The 18362-nt window shown below is 36.3% G+C and overlaps 1 protein-coding gene across 13 annotated transcripts in view; it reads right to left on the bottom strand.

The window, feature by feature from the left end:
• LOC101745239 (SH3 and multiple ankyrin repeat domains protein 3) overlaps positions 1 to 18362 on the bottom strand; it is a 241847-nt gene that overhangs the window by 156481 nt on the left and 67004 nt on the right. For 6 of the 13 annotated variants that reach the window (XM_038014964.2, XM_038014967.2, XM_038014970.2 and 3 more), the window contains exon 1: positions 17309 to 17553. The exons of 3 other annotated variants lie outside the window; for them this stretch is intronic. The gene's annotated coding sequence lies outside the window, so the exon portion shown is untranslated. Of the gene's footprint in view, positions 1 to 17308; positions 17554 to 18362 lie in introns of those variants that run through there. 4 more of the 13 variants (XM_038014969.2, XM_038014974.2, XM_062671662.1 and 1 more) reach the window with 1 other exon arrangement.

Raw genomic sequence — 18362 nt, 5'->3', positions numbered from 1 at the left:
CTGTTCGTAATTGGACACATTTTTTGGTGTACTGGGGTATTTTTCAAATAGATCCCTTTTATAATATCGTTCATTTTAGCTTTTTGTCTTAATTAGGTTTCCAGGCTATGGAGATTGATTTTTAAATAAGCTACGGTACCTTTAACAAAGCTGATAGTCAATATTTCAGCAAACAACCATCAAGCCATTTTTTGTTGCTTGTCTACACAGGTCAACATTATCCTCTCCTAATATTTACCATAGGCCACGGCCTTTTTCTGTTCTCATCAATTACTTACTTACTTTTCTATACGTATGATGTCAATTTGTTTACGATCATTAACGAAACTTGGTCCTCTAGCTTTTTCACAGAGCTTGATCTACAGTCACTTTTATATCACTCACCATACAATCATAATTATCATACAATTATGACAGATCGACAGTTCTACACAAAGATACGCCCCATTCAGATGTAGGCCATACTTTCTACGCACATCACGATACGAAATTATTATTCGATATACTACACTATCCGGTAGGATTATCATAGATAACTATTTCAATTTTCCAACTAATGTTCGCCGAATAATTGAAACTACCATACTTAATTTAAAAAAATCCATATAATAAAAGAAGTTGAGAGTCATAAAACCTATTATTATCAAATAATGAGAATGAAAAAAAAAATTGATAAAAAGGAAAGAGTGAGTTTGCCTTTTCTAATACATACAGATAAAACATAGAATTATTCAATACGAAAATATTATTAGGACTAAAACAAGTAGTAATATCTCAGGGACCTCATAATCATATTGATCTATTACAGTTAACCTTGGTAAATATTAGTTTTGTCCTAAAGCCCGCAGGAGAATAAGAGCCATTATATAAATAAACTATTATCTGGACAACATCGATTTCTTGAATATACTCGCCACCTTTCGTACGTTGATAATACTATCATAAAAAACTTTTTTGGATTGCCAATCGCAATTGTAGCATTTTTTATCACAATCGACTGAATTGTTTAGGAATACGTAGAATGCAAACATACAAGCATTTATACAGATTTAATACTTAAATCTTACGGTTGCCGCCATTTATTTTAGTATCATCCTTATGGGTGTTCCAGAGCCCACCAAATAACAGGAGGGGCATGAACTTTTTGTCTAATAGCACATATGGGTTATAGACTCCCCTAATGAACCATCACGTACTTAATTGGTGATAAAGAAATTGGAGAAGGTGGTAGATGGACAAAAGTGCACAGATGTCACCTCGATATACATTATGCTAAATGATACTACTATAAATAAGCGTAGATTTGTTCACAGTCTTCACACGTGTGCGCACTGCGATTATAATTTTGATTAGACTTTGATAACAATTTTATGTTTATGTTACTTACAACCAAAGGAAAATTTAACTCAACGAATCGAATAGCAAATTGAGTTTTGCAATTTTTTTTATCCTACCTAGGCTGATAGCCTTGGGAGGCTATTTCAGCTTCACCCTAACGTGTGTAGGTGAGCTCACGGGGCTCAAACCGGAGTGTTGCTAACACTGACCCTAGCCAAAGCAGTGCTTCGCAGAATCTACCACCGTATCGGGAACGCGACCCAATGAGAAGATCCGGCGAGAAACTCAGTATGCTATTTTTGCAAGAAAAACATCTTGACAGTGTCTTGAACATCTTGAAAGTGTCAACATCTTGAAACACGGTTAATTAAAATAATGGGCCTCTTTTAAGGGTTTTGTGGATAAATGGCATAAAATATAGAACGGTGCAATTGTTGAATTAAGTCCATAGTACATCCAAACGTGAACATACTATTAGCCGAACCTTAGACTACAATACCGCGAAATAGAAGGAAATCGCGCGGGCGCAGTCTGACAAATTGGTTTGGTTCATTCTACACCACATTAAAAACCCCATTCCACGTAGCCCATCACGCGGCCAATAATCGGAAACCCTGGATAAACATAACAAAAACTAAAAATCCTGCCTAAACATGATGGTCACGACCCTCAGCAGTGAGGAAACGACGCGAGGAGGAGAGACTACAATACATACCGTCATTAAACACTAGACGTATCTGATAACCCATCTCAACGCAAGTTTACTGGCGGTAGGACCTCTTGTGAGTCTGCGCAGGTAGGTACCACCACCCTGCCTATTTCTGCCGTGAAGCAGTAATGCGTTTCGGTTTGAAGGGTGGGGCAGCCGTTGTAACTATACTGAGACCTTAGAACTTATATCTCAAGGTGGCTGGTGCATTTACGTTGCAGATGTCTATGAGCTCCAGTAACCATTTAACGCCAGGTGGGCTGTGAGCTCGTCCACCCATCTAAGCAATAAAAAAAATATTATTTAACTAGAATTTGTTTTGTACTCAAGAAAACTTGGTTTGCTCTAATAACTTTTAGTCGAGTTGATTTCCTACAAATTAACATAGCCGGTTCCAATACGTTATTTCGTATATGAGAAACGAATCGACCTCATTTCTAGTACTTTTTCCTCGTGTAATTAGATATACGTACAGAGACGGCGTGGTAACCGTGTTGCTCTGGTAGCGTGGCCTGGAATCGAACACTTCGGGCGGTAACGAGAGATTGCGAATCTAAGTACACAGTAATTATGAAGTGTACTAATGATAATTCAGGGAGCGGGATGTCTTCGGTTTAAATATAGTGACGTCATCAATAATCTCGATCGAACAGAAGAAGAGATAATCGCAATTTTAACATTCAATTTATATCTCGACCAATTTATACTTCAATTCAATTTATACTTACTACAATCCGGATAGAATGAATTTTAATGCAACACTTATGGCAGAAAATCAAGTTTGAAACAGAACAAAAACCAAGTTTTTCAAATAGGTACTTCCTTCATATTTACAAAGGATCTTGAAGTTAAGTTTCACATCGCTGGAGAGCTATAATCCATACTTATAGTAAAATATTGTTATAATAAATGCAAAAGTCGGTTTTTATTCTTTGTCATGAATTTACTTTTTAATCCTATTCAATCGAATATCGTAAAATTTTGCATACAGGTTTGCCCTGGTACCGAAAATGACATTTCAGCCGTAAAAAAAACCTGAAGAGTAAAATTGTCTTCACTTTAATGTGAGCGAAGCCGCGTGTAATAGTTAGTAAGTAACACTATGAACAAAAAGATTTTTTTGTAGTTAAGTTTCTAGATTACACAGCGAATAGTATCAAAAAAACGACTTTTCGATCATTGTAATAAAAATTTAAGTGTTACTATTTTTTTATTTATTGTCATTGTAGTTTATACGGCCCATCCGATGGTGAGATGTGACCGACCGTCGGCAATGCCAGGGTCAGAGCCAAGCCGCCCTTAGCATTACACATTAGACAATAGTGTAAAAGGCACGTTGACAATATCATATGCCAATTCAACCATGAAAACGATTGCACGTGAATTTGTTGCAACTACATATTTGGTTCAGTTACTTACGTCATATCTTTTCATCTTTAACTCACTGAAGCGTAGCTATCTCGAAATAATCTTTCAAGTTCGTTTTAAGACGTTTCTTTGTTTTGTATTAAGATTGCTATAGTGAATTGATGAAGAGTACATGTAGAACATTATTATATTTTAGATTAACCGTAATATGTACAAAGAACTTTATAAGTTAACGTGGTACAGATTTTTTACGTAGGACCACTTGTGAGTCCGCACGGGTAGGTACCACCGCCCTGCCTATTTCTGCCGTGAAGCAGTAATGCGTTTCGGTTTGAAGAGTGGGGGGGGCAGCCGTTGTAACTATACTGAGACCTTAGAACTTATATCTCAAGGTGTGTGGCGCATTTACGTTGTAGATGTCTATGGGTTCCAGTAACCACTTAACACCAGGTGGGCTGTGAGCTCGTTCACACATCTGGGCAATAAAATAAAAAAGATTCGCAATGGTAACGATGTTTTATCTCTCTCTCTTTCTCGAAGCAGAGCCTAACCGTGAATGTAGAAGCTAAATATTAAAAAAAGCTTAAGTTCAATTAGGCGTTCTTTTGTTTACAATACATTGCTGAATGTGTTCTGGCTTAAAGGGTTTCAACATTCATTATTCCATTGCAACCGAGATTTCCACGTCTCGCTCCTATTATGCAAACAAAAGAAAAAGTTTCCAGGTTTATGTTGGGTATATGGAACATTTGTATTTACTGAGGAGGTTCGAAAGGCGCAATTAATTACCTAACAATGTAGCTGTGTAATGATATCTGAGAGATAACTTTTTTATTAGATAATTAATCTTAAAGATTTTTATTCGATAATTTGTTATCATCAATTATATTTTAGTTTTTGTTTTTTCGCGTACATACTGCTAGTAACCTCAAGGAGTTATATTAACTTCATCGAACCTAAAGGCGAGCTTAGGGGCTCAGCCCGGAAGATTTTGCCAACATCAGCTCTAGCAAGAACAGTGCTAAATCTACCACCGGATCGGAAACGCGAACCACTGAGATGATCCGGCGAGAAATTCACTGGGCTGTGTCTGTAGGTTAAGCTGCACGACAAACTCCTTGTCGCATTCGACAGGTCCGACGAGAACGATGACTGGTGCTTGGAATGCCGAAAAGCAGCGATAGTGAATCGGGAGGATCCGACTTGACGTGTTTAAGGTGACGACGCACGGTTACTGTAATGCAACATAACGCAAGACATATTCTTTTACTATTAGCTTGTCTTTGATAGTCGGATCCGTTATTCAAACATTTGAAACCAACCTGTTGGTATACTTAAACAAACATTTGCTATGGACACCGTTGAAAATAAATATTAACAGCTGCACAGCGAAGTGTTATAAATTTTCAACTATTGTTGAGCTCAAATAAAACAGAACTAGTTCAATCTTGAGATGACGTAAGTTTTCATGAAAAACGACTTAAGTAAGGGCTAGAAAGTTCTAGAAACACTGCTTAGATTATTCACTGATTATAATTTGCATTGATTATAAATTGGTTTGTAAAGTGTCCGTTCGTGCAATGCGAGTATTGGTTTAAACCAAACACTTTAAAGTTTGTATCACGCTTTTGAGCGATGACGTCATTGTACAAAATCACTTACTTCAGATTTTTTTCAATTGTCGCCTTGATGATAAAAATGTCAGGGAGCACCCGGATTCAGAAGTGGTATATCATAAGGGAAATGAAAAAAAAATTATGGCATATTGTTTGATTGTAACAATCTCGAGTAACGTGTTGGCTTGAACAGAAAGGAGAAGGGTTTCAATTGGCCGCAATTGGTCGCGTCATGTTGATTAAATTTCTAATTAGGGTCGAGCGCAATCGATAAAAATCGATACGACGAATGATCATTCTATTTTATTTCAATAACAATATTTTTTCTTACTATTGAAATATTATTCAATTGGAATTTTTAAAATTTGAATATTGTATATTAATTGTAAATTGTGGATAAGTTAAATAATTTAAATCCGTAATCGATAGTAATCATTATATGATTAATTTTAAGAGTATTTCTATTAACTAGAAGACAGCAGATTTTATTGCTTAAATTGGTGAAATGAGGCTCTAAAAGAAATACTAAAAAAAAGTAGACATATTGTTCACTGTCGTAGATGAGTAGAAAGGCCACGACCTACTTAATATTATGTGGTTACTGCAGCCCATAGTCATCACTAAGTACAGTCAGACATGAGGTATGTATCTCATTTATTTTTAAATATATAGGTTGCCGAACCTTCAAAACCGAAACACGTCATAGAAACCGACAGAATAGTTGCCAGAGCGAGTTCAAATTACAACCTACCACCAGTAAATTTGCATAACAACGATCTTTGCAATCAGTACATACGACTTAACTTCCGAACTTCAAAACATTATCATTATTTCACAAAGCACATTAGCTTCGGCCGATGCATGCGTTTCAGAGACTTACATGATACATGATTACGTCTTGCTTAGTACATCCTGATTGTTCGCATTACCGTTTATCAGTAACCTGACAGGTGAGATTGTGAAACACGAGAATCGCACCGTTTCCCCACGCCCGATAATTGTATGGGCAGCAATCATTTCGTATCTAACGTTGAGTTGCGGCGTGGGGGGTCAGAGGTCAATGTGTTATTTCATTAGTGGCTAACATTAGTCGTTACGAAGTACATTTTTAAAACAAGTTTATTAATTAATGAAAGTATTGGAGTATGGATGACAAATTAAATGGACGAAGATACAAAAGCTAAACTGTACTTACGAAATGTTTTTGTTTTTTTTTTACTTAAGTAGGTGGACCAACTCATGACCCACCTGCTGTTAAGTGGTTACTGAAGCCCGTAGACATCTACAACGTAAATGCCGTCACCTACCTTGCGATATGAGTTCCAATGCCTCAGTTTTTACAGTACAACTTCTGCTCTACCCTCCAAACCGAAACGCAAAGACGTCCTACCACCAGTAATGTTGTTACAAAAAATATTTAGTGCATATGGTTGAATGAATTAATGGGTAACCTGATGTTAAGTGATTATAGGAGCCCGTAGACTACACAATACAAATGTTACCACCCACCATGACACATAAGGTCCAAGTTCCAATAGAGTTAGTGAAATGCCCGTCCAACCCTTCAGACCTAAATGCATGACGGCTTGGCAGTAGAAATAGCATCGTGGTACCTACTTGTGCAGTCCTACTATCTGCTTTACCACGGTGCTGTCCATTACAATAATATCTATAGCCTATATTTAACTTAATTCTTATGTCTCGTAAGATTATATATAACCTAAAAGTATTTTAATTCGTTTCAGAATCTTCGAGAAGATAACAACACTCATTAAGAAAGAATACGTTGCAAACATGAATTTATAAATCAGAATGCAATTAAAAATATTTCATGGCTGACCACTGAAAGCCCTATCAAACAGATATCACTATCGGTACAATCAAGGATTTGTGATTTTTTTTTAATTATTGCTTAGTTACAGCTCCTATTTGAATGTATCAGTATTTTTTTGTTATTGTACGTAAATTGGTCGTAAAATATTCGCGCGAAAGACGAGAAATTATAAATTTTAGACATTTTTTGCCCTTACATTTAACCAACTCAAGTGAATTTCGACAAATTCTTTTTATCTTTCACCTAATTTACTGGTGGTAGGACCTCTTGTGAGTCAGCACGGGTAGGTACCACCGCCCTGCCTATTTTCTGGCGTGAAGCAGTAATGCGTTTCGGTTTGAAGGGTGGGGTAGCCGTTGTAACTATACTGAGACCTTAGAACTTATATCTCAAGGTGGGTGGCGCATTTACGTTGTAGATGTCTATGGGCTCCAGTAACCACTTAACACCAGGTGGGCTGTGAGCTCGTCCACCCATCTAAGCAATAAAAAAAAAAATAACAGAAACGATAGTGAGTTAAAAATTATATTCTACGTGTCCATCCGTACTAAGCGATGTATCTCTCTCTACTATACAAGAATACGATTAATTGCGATTTATACTTTTAAAATAAAATAAATGGTATCGATACGATTACATTATTATCTTTATTGACCAATAAATATTATAAATTGACGAATATCGAACAGGAGTCGAATGAGAATATAATGTTATCGAGTAACACTTCCGGCCTCACATAATATGTGAACCATTATTTAATTATTGTTTTATAATATAATTAGTGATTTTATAATCAAGTGAATAATTGATTTATACCGGCGCAATAAGCCCTTTTGTTATTTAAGTTGTACAATTATATTTTTGTTATCAAGTAACACTTCCGGCCTCACATACTTAATATGTGAGCCATTATTTACAAACTAGTTCAGGTACATCCTAATGATTAGATAATATATAGAACTTATTTTTGTTTTATAAATAGTAATTTTGTAATCAAGTAAATAGTTGATTCATATTTCTTTATACTTATATTTTATGGCGCCTTCCGCTTGACAGCTTCCGGCGCCGCGGCGTAATAAACCTTTAATGTTATAAAATTATATAATTTGATATTATTAAGTAATAAGTAATAATTGTACGTAAATAATCAACAGAATAATTAAGATAAACAATATTTAATATTACCTATTAAGTTTGTATTTAAAGTAGGTCAAGACGGATTGTATAAATACCGGCGGTTAGCATATTTCAACCCCTTTTTGTACTCTACCCGTCGCAACGTGCATTAAAGAGAACTTATTATCTTCGTGTCTCAATTATCGCCGCCACCCTGATAATCCTTTAACACTTCAGAAGCGGGATTATGTCAGGCCCATATATTGACGGACTTGGTACGAAAAAAAGGAGACGCTGCGAGAATTCTGTACCCGACAGCGACGAATCATCGAATTTTTTTTCTTCGTCCGATCACGAAGAGACCGCTGAGAAACACAGACGATACAAAAAGCGACGTGTCACCCAAACCGATGCGGAGGTTATTCCAACGTTCCGGCCGGATGAAAAATCTAGCAACGTCAAGGGATGGCTGCACAAGATCGACCAGTTGGGCGACGTATATGGATGGAACAACAAAGACCGCCAGTTTATCATGCAGATACGTCTTCGTGGGTCAGCTAGAGAGTGGTATGACGATCTAGACGACTACGATTTCACGTGGAAGGGGTGGAAGGACGCTCTAGAGACCGCGTTCCCACGTTCTACTGACTATGTAGATCTACTTGAATCTATGCTCGCTAGAAAGAAAATGAATTCTGAAAGTATGACAAAATATTTCCACGACAAGGTCTCCTTATTAAAAAAATGTAATATCGTTGGCGAGCCTGCAATTTCGTGTATAATTCGCGGTCTACCCATGGAAATAAGAGCTAACGCAAAGGCTTTCCAGTGCGATACACCACAGCAACTGTACTACGGATATTTGTCGTCACTGGAAAACTACAAACAAGTTGAAGCTAGCCATTCGCGACCAGCTACCACCTGGAGAAGAGGCGGCGCCGTTACTCCAATTGCAAGAGGGTCCGACTTTAAACCTAAGAAATGTTACGCCTGTCGAAGAGAAGGTCATGAAGCAAAGGACTGCAAAGTGCCGCGCTGCGAGGTGTGCCATCGCCCGGGACACACGTCGGCCAGCTGCTGGTATGCGGCCAGCTCTTCACACCCAAAAGTGAGTAATGTCTTATTTACAACATACAACATATATGTAGATTTGTACAAAAAGGTAGTGGTAATTAATGGTTGTAATCTGATTGCATACATAGACACGGGCAGCAAATTAAATATTCTCACTGTGGCATATGCTGAGAAGTTAAAATTAAAGATTAAGCCTTCCGTGGTTACAATGAGAGGTTTTGGAGGCGCATATTCGACCTCTTTAGGAACGTCCTACGTGAATGTTCACATCGACAATATTATTTTGAGTGGATTTGTGGAAATAACTAATTACGATATGGCTGATATAGATTTAATAATCGGACAATCAATGATAAATAAACCTAATATCGGTTTAATTGTATCACAAAATTTTGTTAAGTTTGTGGGTAGTTGTGAAACTTTTGATAGTACTCTTAGTGATATAAAATTACGTGACACAGACTTTATAACCAAATTCCCAGTGTATTTAAAACACAGCTGTATAATACCACAACAAAGTGTTGCTATGGTACAAGTTTATCTCAATATTAATACTAATGATACATTTCTTGTGAATTCTGTATATTTTGAGTTGGGCTGTATGTCTTATATAATTTTGGGTGGACTTGTAAGGTCGAAAGATTGTTTTTTAAAACTAATTAATATCGGAGACAAAATAATTGAATGGAAACAGAATAGATTAATAGCACGCGCAGAAATTGTTACTAATAAAAAGGAGAGTCTACAAAGTAGTACGAATGTTATGATACTTGACCAATCTACCGACGAGGAATTGCATTTATCTGATATCGATATAGGAGATTTAGAAAGGAATGATTGCAGTCGACTTTTACGGTTACTGAATAAATACAGACATTTGTTTGCGAAAAATACAAAAGATTTGGGATGTACAGACATACTGGAGATGCATATTCAGACCAAAACTGAGCAGCCTGTCTTTTGCAAGCCTTATCGACTCTCTCACAAAGAAAATGAAATTGTAAATGAAAAGGTTCAAGATCTTATTGATGCAGGTGTAATACGGAACTCCATGTCTGATTATGCAAGTCCAGTGGTCCTTGTAAAGAAAAAAGGTGGTGATTATAGGCTATGTATAGACTACAGAGCCCTTAATGCACGCACTATTAAAGATCGATATCCTCTGCCTCATATAGACGATCAGGTATCCCGCCTCTCTGGTAAATCTTTCTTTACAACTTTAGACCTAGCACAAAGCTACTATCAAATTAACTTATCTAAAGACTCTATTCATAAAACTGCATTTGTTACGCCTTCTGGGCAATATGAATTTTTAAAAATGCCATTTGGTTTAGCGAATGCACCAGCTGTATTTTCACGTCTTATCAAAATCGTTCTAGGTAGCTTAGGTAATGACGTAGCTACTTATCTCGATGACGTCATGTTACCTACAACTTCTGTTGATGACGGTCTTAAATTACTAGATAATGTATTAAAGCTCTTATCGGAAGCAAATTTGAAATTAAACCTTAGCAAATGTTCGTTTCTTAAGAGAAGTGTTAATTACTTAGGTCATGAGATAACTGCAGGCACAGTTCGACCAGGACAGGCTAAGATTAGTTGCGTATCTGAATATAGAAGACCTCGAAACGTGCATGAAATAAGACAGTTTATTGGTCTATCATCTTATTTTAGGAAATTTATTCGCGGATTTGCTGAAATAGCTAGACCTCTCACACAGTTGACAAAAAAGGATGTTCAATGGACGTGGGGCTCTGCCCAAGAAACTGCATTTCAAACGTTAAAAGAGCGTCTTGTCGAGAGACCAGTATTAGGTATATACGATAGGAATGCTCGCACTGAGCTTCATACTGACGCTAGTAAGCTAGGGCTGGGAGGTATCCTTTTGCAATACCAAAGCGATGGTGTTTTAAAACCAATTGCATACTTCAGTAGGGTTACAAGTAAAGAAGAACAGTTTTATCATAGTTATGAGCTTGAGACATTGGCAGTTGTAGATTCCTTGAAGCGCTTTAGAGTATATCTCGTAGGCGTTCCGGTAACTGTAGTGACAGATTGCGCCGCATTACGGACAACTCTAGTAAAAAAAGACCTCATTCCCCGTATAGCTCGCTGGTGGCTGTCAATTCAAGATTATGATCTGCAAATTGAGTATCGATCTGGCAGTCGAATGAGACACGTAGATGCCCTAAGTAGAAATCCAGTACAGGACTCTGTCCTATTCATTGATAACTCTGATTGGCTGGTGACATTACAATTACAAGACGAAAGTATTCAATCTCTTTTAACTCAGCTACGGAATGGTACAGACAATCAAAACATTATTTCTAACTATGCTATAAAGGATAACATCCTCTATAGAAAAACAATTAACGGGGACCGTTTTGTTATACCTAAATTGGCAAAATGGGGATTATTACAAAAATTTCATGACCAAATAGGACACGTTGGTTTTGATAAGTGCGAAAAAACTATTAAGGCACAGTTTTGGTTCGAGGGCATGACTAGATTTATTCGGAAATATATTAAGTCATGTCTTCAATGTGCTTACGGCAAAGGAGAGCACGGTAAATTACAGGGAGAACTACATCCGATCGAGAAGGTGGCCATCCCGATGCATACGCTTCACGTTGACCATTTAGGCCCATTTGTAAAAACACGTAAAGGAAACTCGTATATACTAGTTGTTATAGATTCGTTCACAAAGTTTGTATTTGCAAAACCTGTCAAAAGTTGTAGTTCCATGGAAACTATAAAACAATTGAAAGATATCATTTCGCAGTTTGGAAATCCTAACAGGATTATTACAGATAGAGGCAAAGCGTTTACTAGCCGGTATTTCAAACAATTTTCAGAAGAAATGCAATTTAAACATATTTTGAATGCCATTGCCAGTCCTAGGTCGAATGGCCAAGTAGAACGGGTAAATCGAACTTTGATTAACGGATTGAACACTATGTCTAATAGCGAATGCACCTGGGATGATCACCTAATTGATATAGTTTGGGGCATTAATAACACTCCTCACGCAATTACTGGTTTTGCTCCTTTTAAGTTATTATTTGGGCATCCCAATTCGCGCTTACCGGCATACCCTACTGGAGAACCCAATGACTTCGAAAGTCAAGCGAAAGCGTTAGAAGAAAGGCGAAACGCGGCTAAATTGAGTATTGACAAACATAGGACACTTATGAAGGATAGGTTTGATCGATCTCATAAGAAATGCATTAAGTACTCGGTGGGACAACTGGTACTTTGGAAAGGGGGAATAACCAGAGAAAGCGCTAATATAACTAGGAAACTTAACGGGTTGTATACAGGACCCTATAGGGTATGCAAAGCAGAACAGTCGTTAGATCGCTATACTATATGTAGTATTAAAGGCATGAAAGGTTATCGAAAATTTACTGCTGTTGTTCGCGGTGAAGTCCTCCGACCTTACAAATCTTCCATTTCCGACGATAGCAGTGGCAGTGACCATGAGGTTGATAGAGATGATTTGATAGACTTATTAGAGAGTTGATAGTAAAATAATAAATAATGTTGCTCAATTAATAAGGATGTTAAGTATTAAGTAATTAATACAATGCTATGAAAGTATAGTAATAGATCAAAAGTGTACGAAACAAATATTGTATTCAGAAATAAACTGTTGAACAAAATATGTATTCATTCGTTCTATTAATATTTAGTATCAGATATCAGATAAAACAAAATCAAACTACTTCAGGATAGAAGCTGCATAAGTTACAATAAAAGCTATGTGATATAGAACAAATAAAAGCTGTGTGATATAGAACAAATAAAAGCTGTGTGATGTGTAACAAATAAAAGCTGTGTGATGTGTAACAAATAAAAGCTGTGTGATGTGTAACAAATAAAAGCTGTGTGATATAGAAAAAATAAAAGCTGCGTGATATAGAAAAAATAAAAGCTGTGTGATATAGAAAAAAATAAAAGCTGTGTGATATAGAAAAAAATAAAAGCTGTGTGATATAGAAAAAATAAAAGCTGTGTGATATATAACAAATAAAAGCTGTGTGAGCCAAGACAAAATAATTTAAGACATACAATCTGTGTGAAGTAGGCTAAATAAAAATTGTGTGATCTAGGATTAATAAAAGTCGTATAAATTAGACAATATAAGATTTAATTACTGCTTAAACATGTCAATTCCAGGTGCCATACACCAGCAGCAACCCAGACACCATTAGCAGCGCTGATCGCCGTGGGACACGGCATACACAGGATGGCCGAATGTTATCGAGTAACACTTCCGGCCTCACATAATATGTGAACCATTATTTAATTATTGTTTTATAATATAATTAGTGATTTTATAATCAAGTGAATAATTGATTTATACCGGCGCAATAAGCCCTTTTGTTATTTAAGTTGTACAATTATATTTTTGTTATCAAGTAACACTTCCGGCCTCACATACTTAATATGTGAGCCATTATTTACAAACTAGTTCAGGTACATCCTAATGATTAGATAATATATAGAACTTATTTTTGTTTTATAAATAGTAATTTTGTAATCAAGTAAATAGTTGATTCATATTTCTTTATACTTATATTTTATGGCGCCTTCCGCTTGACAGCTTCCGGCGCCGCGGCGTAATAAACCTTTAATGTTATAAAATTATATAATTTGATATTATTAAGTAATAAGTAATAATTGTACGTAAATAATCAACAGAATAATTAAGATAAACAATATTTAATATTACCTATTAAGTTTGTATTTAAAGTAGGTCAAGACGGATTGTATAAATACCGGCGGTTAGCATATTTCAACCCCTTTTTGTACTCTACCCGTCGCAACGTGCATTAAAGAGAACTTATTATCTTCGTGTCTCAATTATCGCCGCCACCCTGATAATCCTTTAACAATAATTACTAGAGAAATGAAAATACTACATATACCTTTTTTTTTATTGCTTAGATGGGTGGACGAGCTCACAGCCCACCTGATGTTAAGTGGTTACTGGAGCCCATAGACATCCACAACGTAAATGCGCCACCCACCTTGAGATATAAGTTCTAAGGTCTCAAGTTAGTTACAACGGCTGCCCCACCCTTCAAACCGAAACGCATTATTGCTTCACGGCAGAAATAGGCAGGGTGGTGGTACCCACCCGCGCGGACTCACAAGAGGTCCTACCACCAGTAAATACCTACCACCTGGTCCTACCACCAGTCACCTGGGTTAAGAATTGAATTTAGAGGATATCATTGACTGACACACATATACACAAGCTATTTATTGATTTATGAACTTTTAAGTGAAGAAAATGTTTTACAGCTAACAGTTTTAACATTCAATCATGTGTTTTAAGTTTATTAGGATTTCTCTCATTTCTTCTCCGTAGGACTTTTATTAAATCCGTTTTAGTCATAAAAGAGTGTCAACTCTACGAGTAATTAACAATGATGGGCGCTTTACGGGGAACACAAATTGGAAGTGTCTGTATCTTTTGGGAGTTTTATTCTAAGTGTCCTGTCAGACGCGTCGGAAAATTCTCGAAGAAGCCACAGAGTTCCAAGTAAATTATGCACCCAAATTTACAAGAGACTACATCGTAAATTATATCGGCTATATTGCTCATGATTTGATTTATTACGTTTTCTATACTAATATTATAAAGAGGAAAGATTTGTTTGTTTGTTTGTTTCGAATAGGCTCCGAAACTACCGGACCGATTTGAAAAAATATTTTTCCATTAGAAGCCGACATTGTCCCTGATGAACATAGGCTACTTTTTTTTATTATTTTTTTTTTGGTTTCATGTGTGTTTTAATGTTTCCGAAGCGAAGCGAGGGCGGGTCGCTAGTCTCTCAATCAACAGATAGATATAGGGTAAAAACTTAATTGTTCTTGTTAATTTTGGCGTAATGTGATAAAAGCAAAGATTTCTTTTTTTCAGTTGTAAAATTGAAAAAAATATTTTTTATCTTTACACTGATTCTCCAGTAGTTACTTCGAATATAACAAATGAGTATAAACGAAGCCGTCCTTAAAGCTTACATCGATCGTCCATAAATTTGGCCTTGAAAAACTTGAATAACTTATAGGTCTTACTCATCGATCGGTTTTCTTGGTTCTAGTCATATCGTTGTAGGTATGTTCTTATAAAAAAATAATACAAGGAAACTAGTCGGCCGTGTCAAGTAAACGGGCTTGCATGCTATCAGTGGCCATGGACATCAAAACGTGAATGCTGCCACCCACCTTGAGACTTGAGGTAGGTATATTGTCTCAATTGTATAGTACTTACGCAATTTTTGTTTCGGATTATAATTTTGATTACGCGATGTTATTCCTTCATCGCGGAAATCATACGTGAATATAACTTGAGTACGTGTTTAATTGTTTTTCCCTACCTATTTGCTGGTAGCAATGTCGCTATCCACTGCGCGGAGAACAGGAGTGAATGGAGGAACATAGTCCTAACAAAAGTGCTCCGTAAAGGTCACGACGACTTTCAGCACTGAGGAATACGACGCACGGAGGATGAGGATTTGCTGGTAGCATAAGGGCCTATTCCAGCTTCGCACAGAGACGTAGGTGAGATCACCGGCGCAACCTGAGGGAATTTGCTAGCAGTAGCCCTAGCAAGAGCAGCGCTTCGCAGAATCTACCAGCGAATCGAAATCGCGACCCACTGAAAAGATCCGGCGAGAAACTCTGTGAACTGTGTATATAGGAGTTTCATTAGGAAAATTTGTGAGACATAACAGTCGCTTCGCTAGATTTAATTACACCGGGCGTCCCATCTTTTAGCCCACGACGACTCTGCCAAAAGCAAGTCTTTGGAAGGCCTAAAAAAGACCTCGAAACGATTTTAACGATCAATAATACCTTCGGTTATGCTAGTCTACGGTTTCCAGTTAAACAGAAACTGATGAGAAGACACAATATTGCTTTATTGTTTACAAAGCACGATTGATTTTGTTGACAATTTTATTTTCTTAGACATCTTTCTTTGGAAATTCTACCTCCGAGCGTTATAACATTCAACAAAACCACCCCATGACGCTACAAAGTGATGACGAAGTTTGTTGTTTACTAAGAATTTTCCTTCAATTTGAAAATTCAAGGACAATATAAATATTACGTCGGAAATGCGCACGTTGAGCTAACAGCTAATAGTACTTTAATAGTAGGTTATAAACATAACGACAGTTTATGATTCGCTTTTATCGGTTTATTTTTTGTCGGAGTTTTTTTTCAACAATCGGTATTACAACTGCTACCGGGCATGTAACTTCTGTACCATTCCTTCGTGACAAAAATAGCCAGGATACTACCTAACTCTCTTTATACCTAAGCATTTCAAATAAAAAAATGTTTGTATTTCATTTTTTACATATTTTTTTTGCATTCCGTATTCGTACCTAACACAGGCGAAATAATAACGACTATAATATTTAAAAAAAACTACTTTATCCATTAAAAATAACATGTTCTATCAAATATTATGTAAGTTCATTAACAAATTGGAATGTTCTGTTATTTTTAAGTCACCTCGAAGTTACTTACTGAGAATTTACCATAATATATGTAGAATTAAAACTACTCTGGATATTGTAGCAATTATTGTGAACACAGCCTTGTTAATACCTAAAAATTCAAATATTTAGACAGTCTAAGGTATCGCTCGGGTGCAAATAGGCTGTGTCACATATACAAACAATACAGTACCTTGTTTGCCCATACACTTTACATCAACAGGTTTGATCTCATTCTTCGGAGATTATTTTATTTAAACGGAAGGTAGTCCCATTTTACCAAAAGAAGTTGGGGTTTTGGCGTAAAAAATAGTAGTAAGCTACCGTATCTATCTGTTACCATCGTTCCTAACAGTTGTAAGATTTTAAATATTTGGGAATAAATGACACAAAATTACTTAGTACCTACTTTAAATTAACAAGAATGCTAATGGATAAATAAAATAGTTTCAGAGTCATGTAAATTTTTCCATTAATGGTAGATAAAACCATTAAGAAATAGTAATACACTATACTATGTATTCGTTGGACTTAATGTAGTAAACGTAAGTGATTCGTTATACCTCGATGTAAATAAATCTGCGATTTAAGGTCGCTCGTAAAAGTAACGCGTAGGTATGCGAATTATATTTGTGCATAATTTTAGAAAAACACCAACCGCGCAACTTGAATGCGATAAATTTTTAGAAGGACATTCTTAAAATTCTATAAAAACGTTGTTTAACTAAACACTCACCACAAAAAACAAGACGAAAAAAATCCAATCGCGCAGCGCACTGAGACAAAACCACTAGTTGCAAATTATCTCGATTGTCGAACACTAATTTTATTTTAAAACACTACACAAACACAAATTCGCCGCGATTAATACGTTAAATTTAATTATGTTCGTGCGCGGGAATGTAAAAGGCCGTTACATACGTCTACACCGAAACAGTTATCAACCACGACTGATGAGAGCGGAATGAACGAATGATCGAAATGTCGCCGCGCGAACGAATGATAAACGAAATACGATACGAACGTGTCGCCGACGCGCCGGTGAGGCCGGTGTCTACAAGTCTTGTACATTTTAATACAGCCTGAGAATTACTAAATTAATGAATGGGTCCCTACGTATGCATCAAAATATAAATTCGATCGCTTGATTCGTTCGGTATATGTACATTAAGGAATATTTATTTGTCTGCGTTCTATAACTTTCGTGTGTTTGTTGTGATAATTGGCGGTGTTGTGAGAAAGGTAAACTCTTGGTAATGTTAACTCTGGGTGTTTTATTGTTTCGACTGTGACGCAAACCAATAAGATTTAATTTCCTTTAAAAGCAATTTAGATGTTCTATTACTGTACTACATTTGCGTCCGGTTATACTCGTTTCTTCAAATATTATGCATTTCCTTAGCCTCTGTGAGTGTTTATATTATTTTTTACTTGGAGAAAGTATTTTATGTAAAATAGTATGTGCATACGTTACCTAAATTAACTGTCTGGTAACAGAAAACGAACTAAAGTCGAAATTTCGATGAATTTTCTTGAGGTGGAAAACAGAAAAATTTCTTAGATTCAACTTGTGCGAGATTAGAACAGCGAGAAGCTTATTACCTACCTATATGCTTTAAACATATACAATTTTAATCACGTTTTGCTCCTTGCAAAATCTGTCAAGGCCAACGACCGCCATCTTTAGTTGTAATTACACTGGAATGATAAATATTTTGAACATTTATTCTATAAGATCAGATAATCTAATCTGTTCGACTATTAATCAGGGTAATCGGGTGACACCGGCC

Source organism: Bombyx mori, chromosome 13, assembly GCF_030269925.1.
Source record: "Bombyx mori chromosome 13, ASM3026992v2".
Taxonomy (NCBI): domain Eukaryota; kingdom Metazoa; phylum Arthropoda; class Insecta; order Lepidoptera; family Bombycidae; genus Bombyx; species Bombyx mori.
Note: the sequence above shows the minus strand (reverse complement) of the source record. Positions and strands in the feature narration are given on the sequence as shown.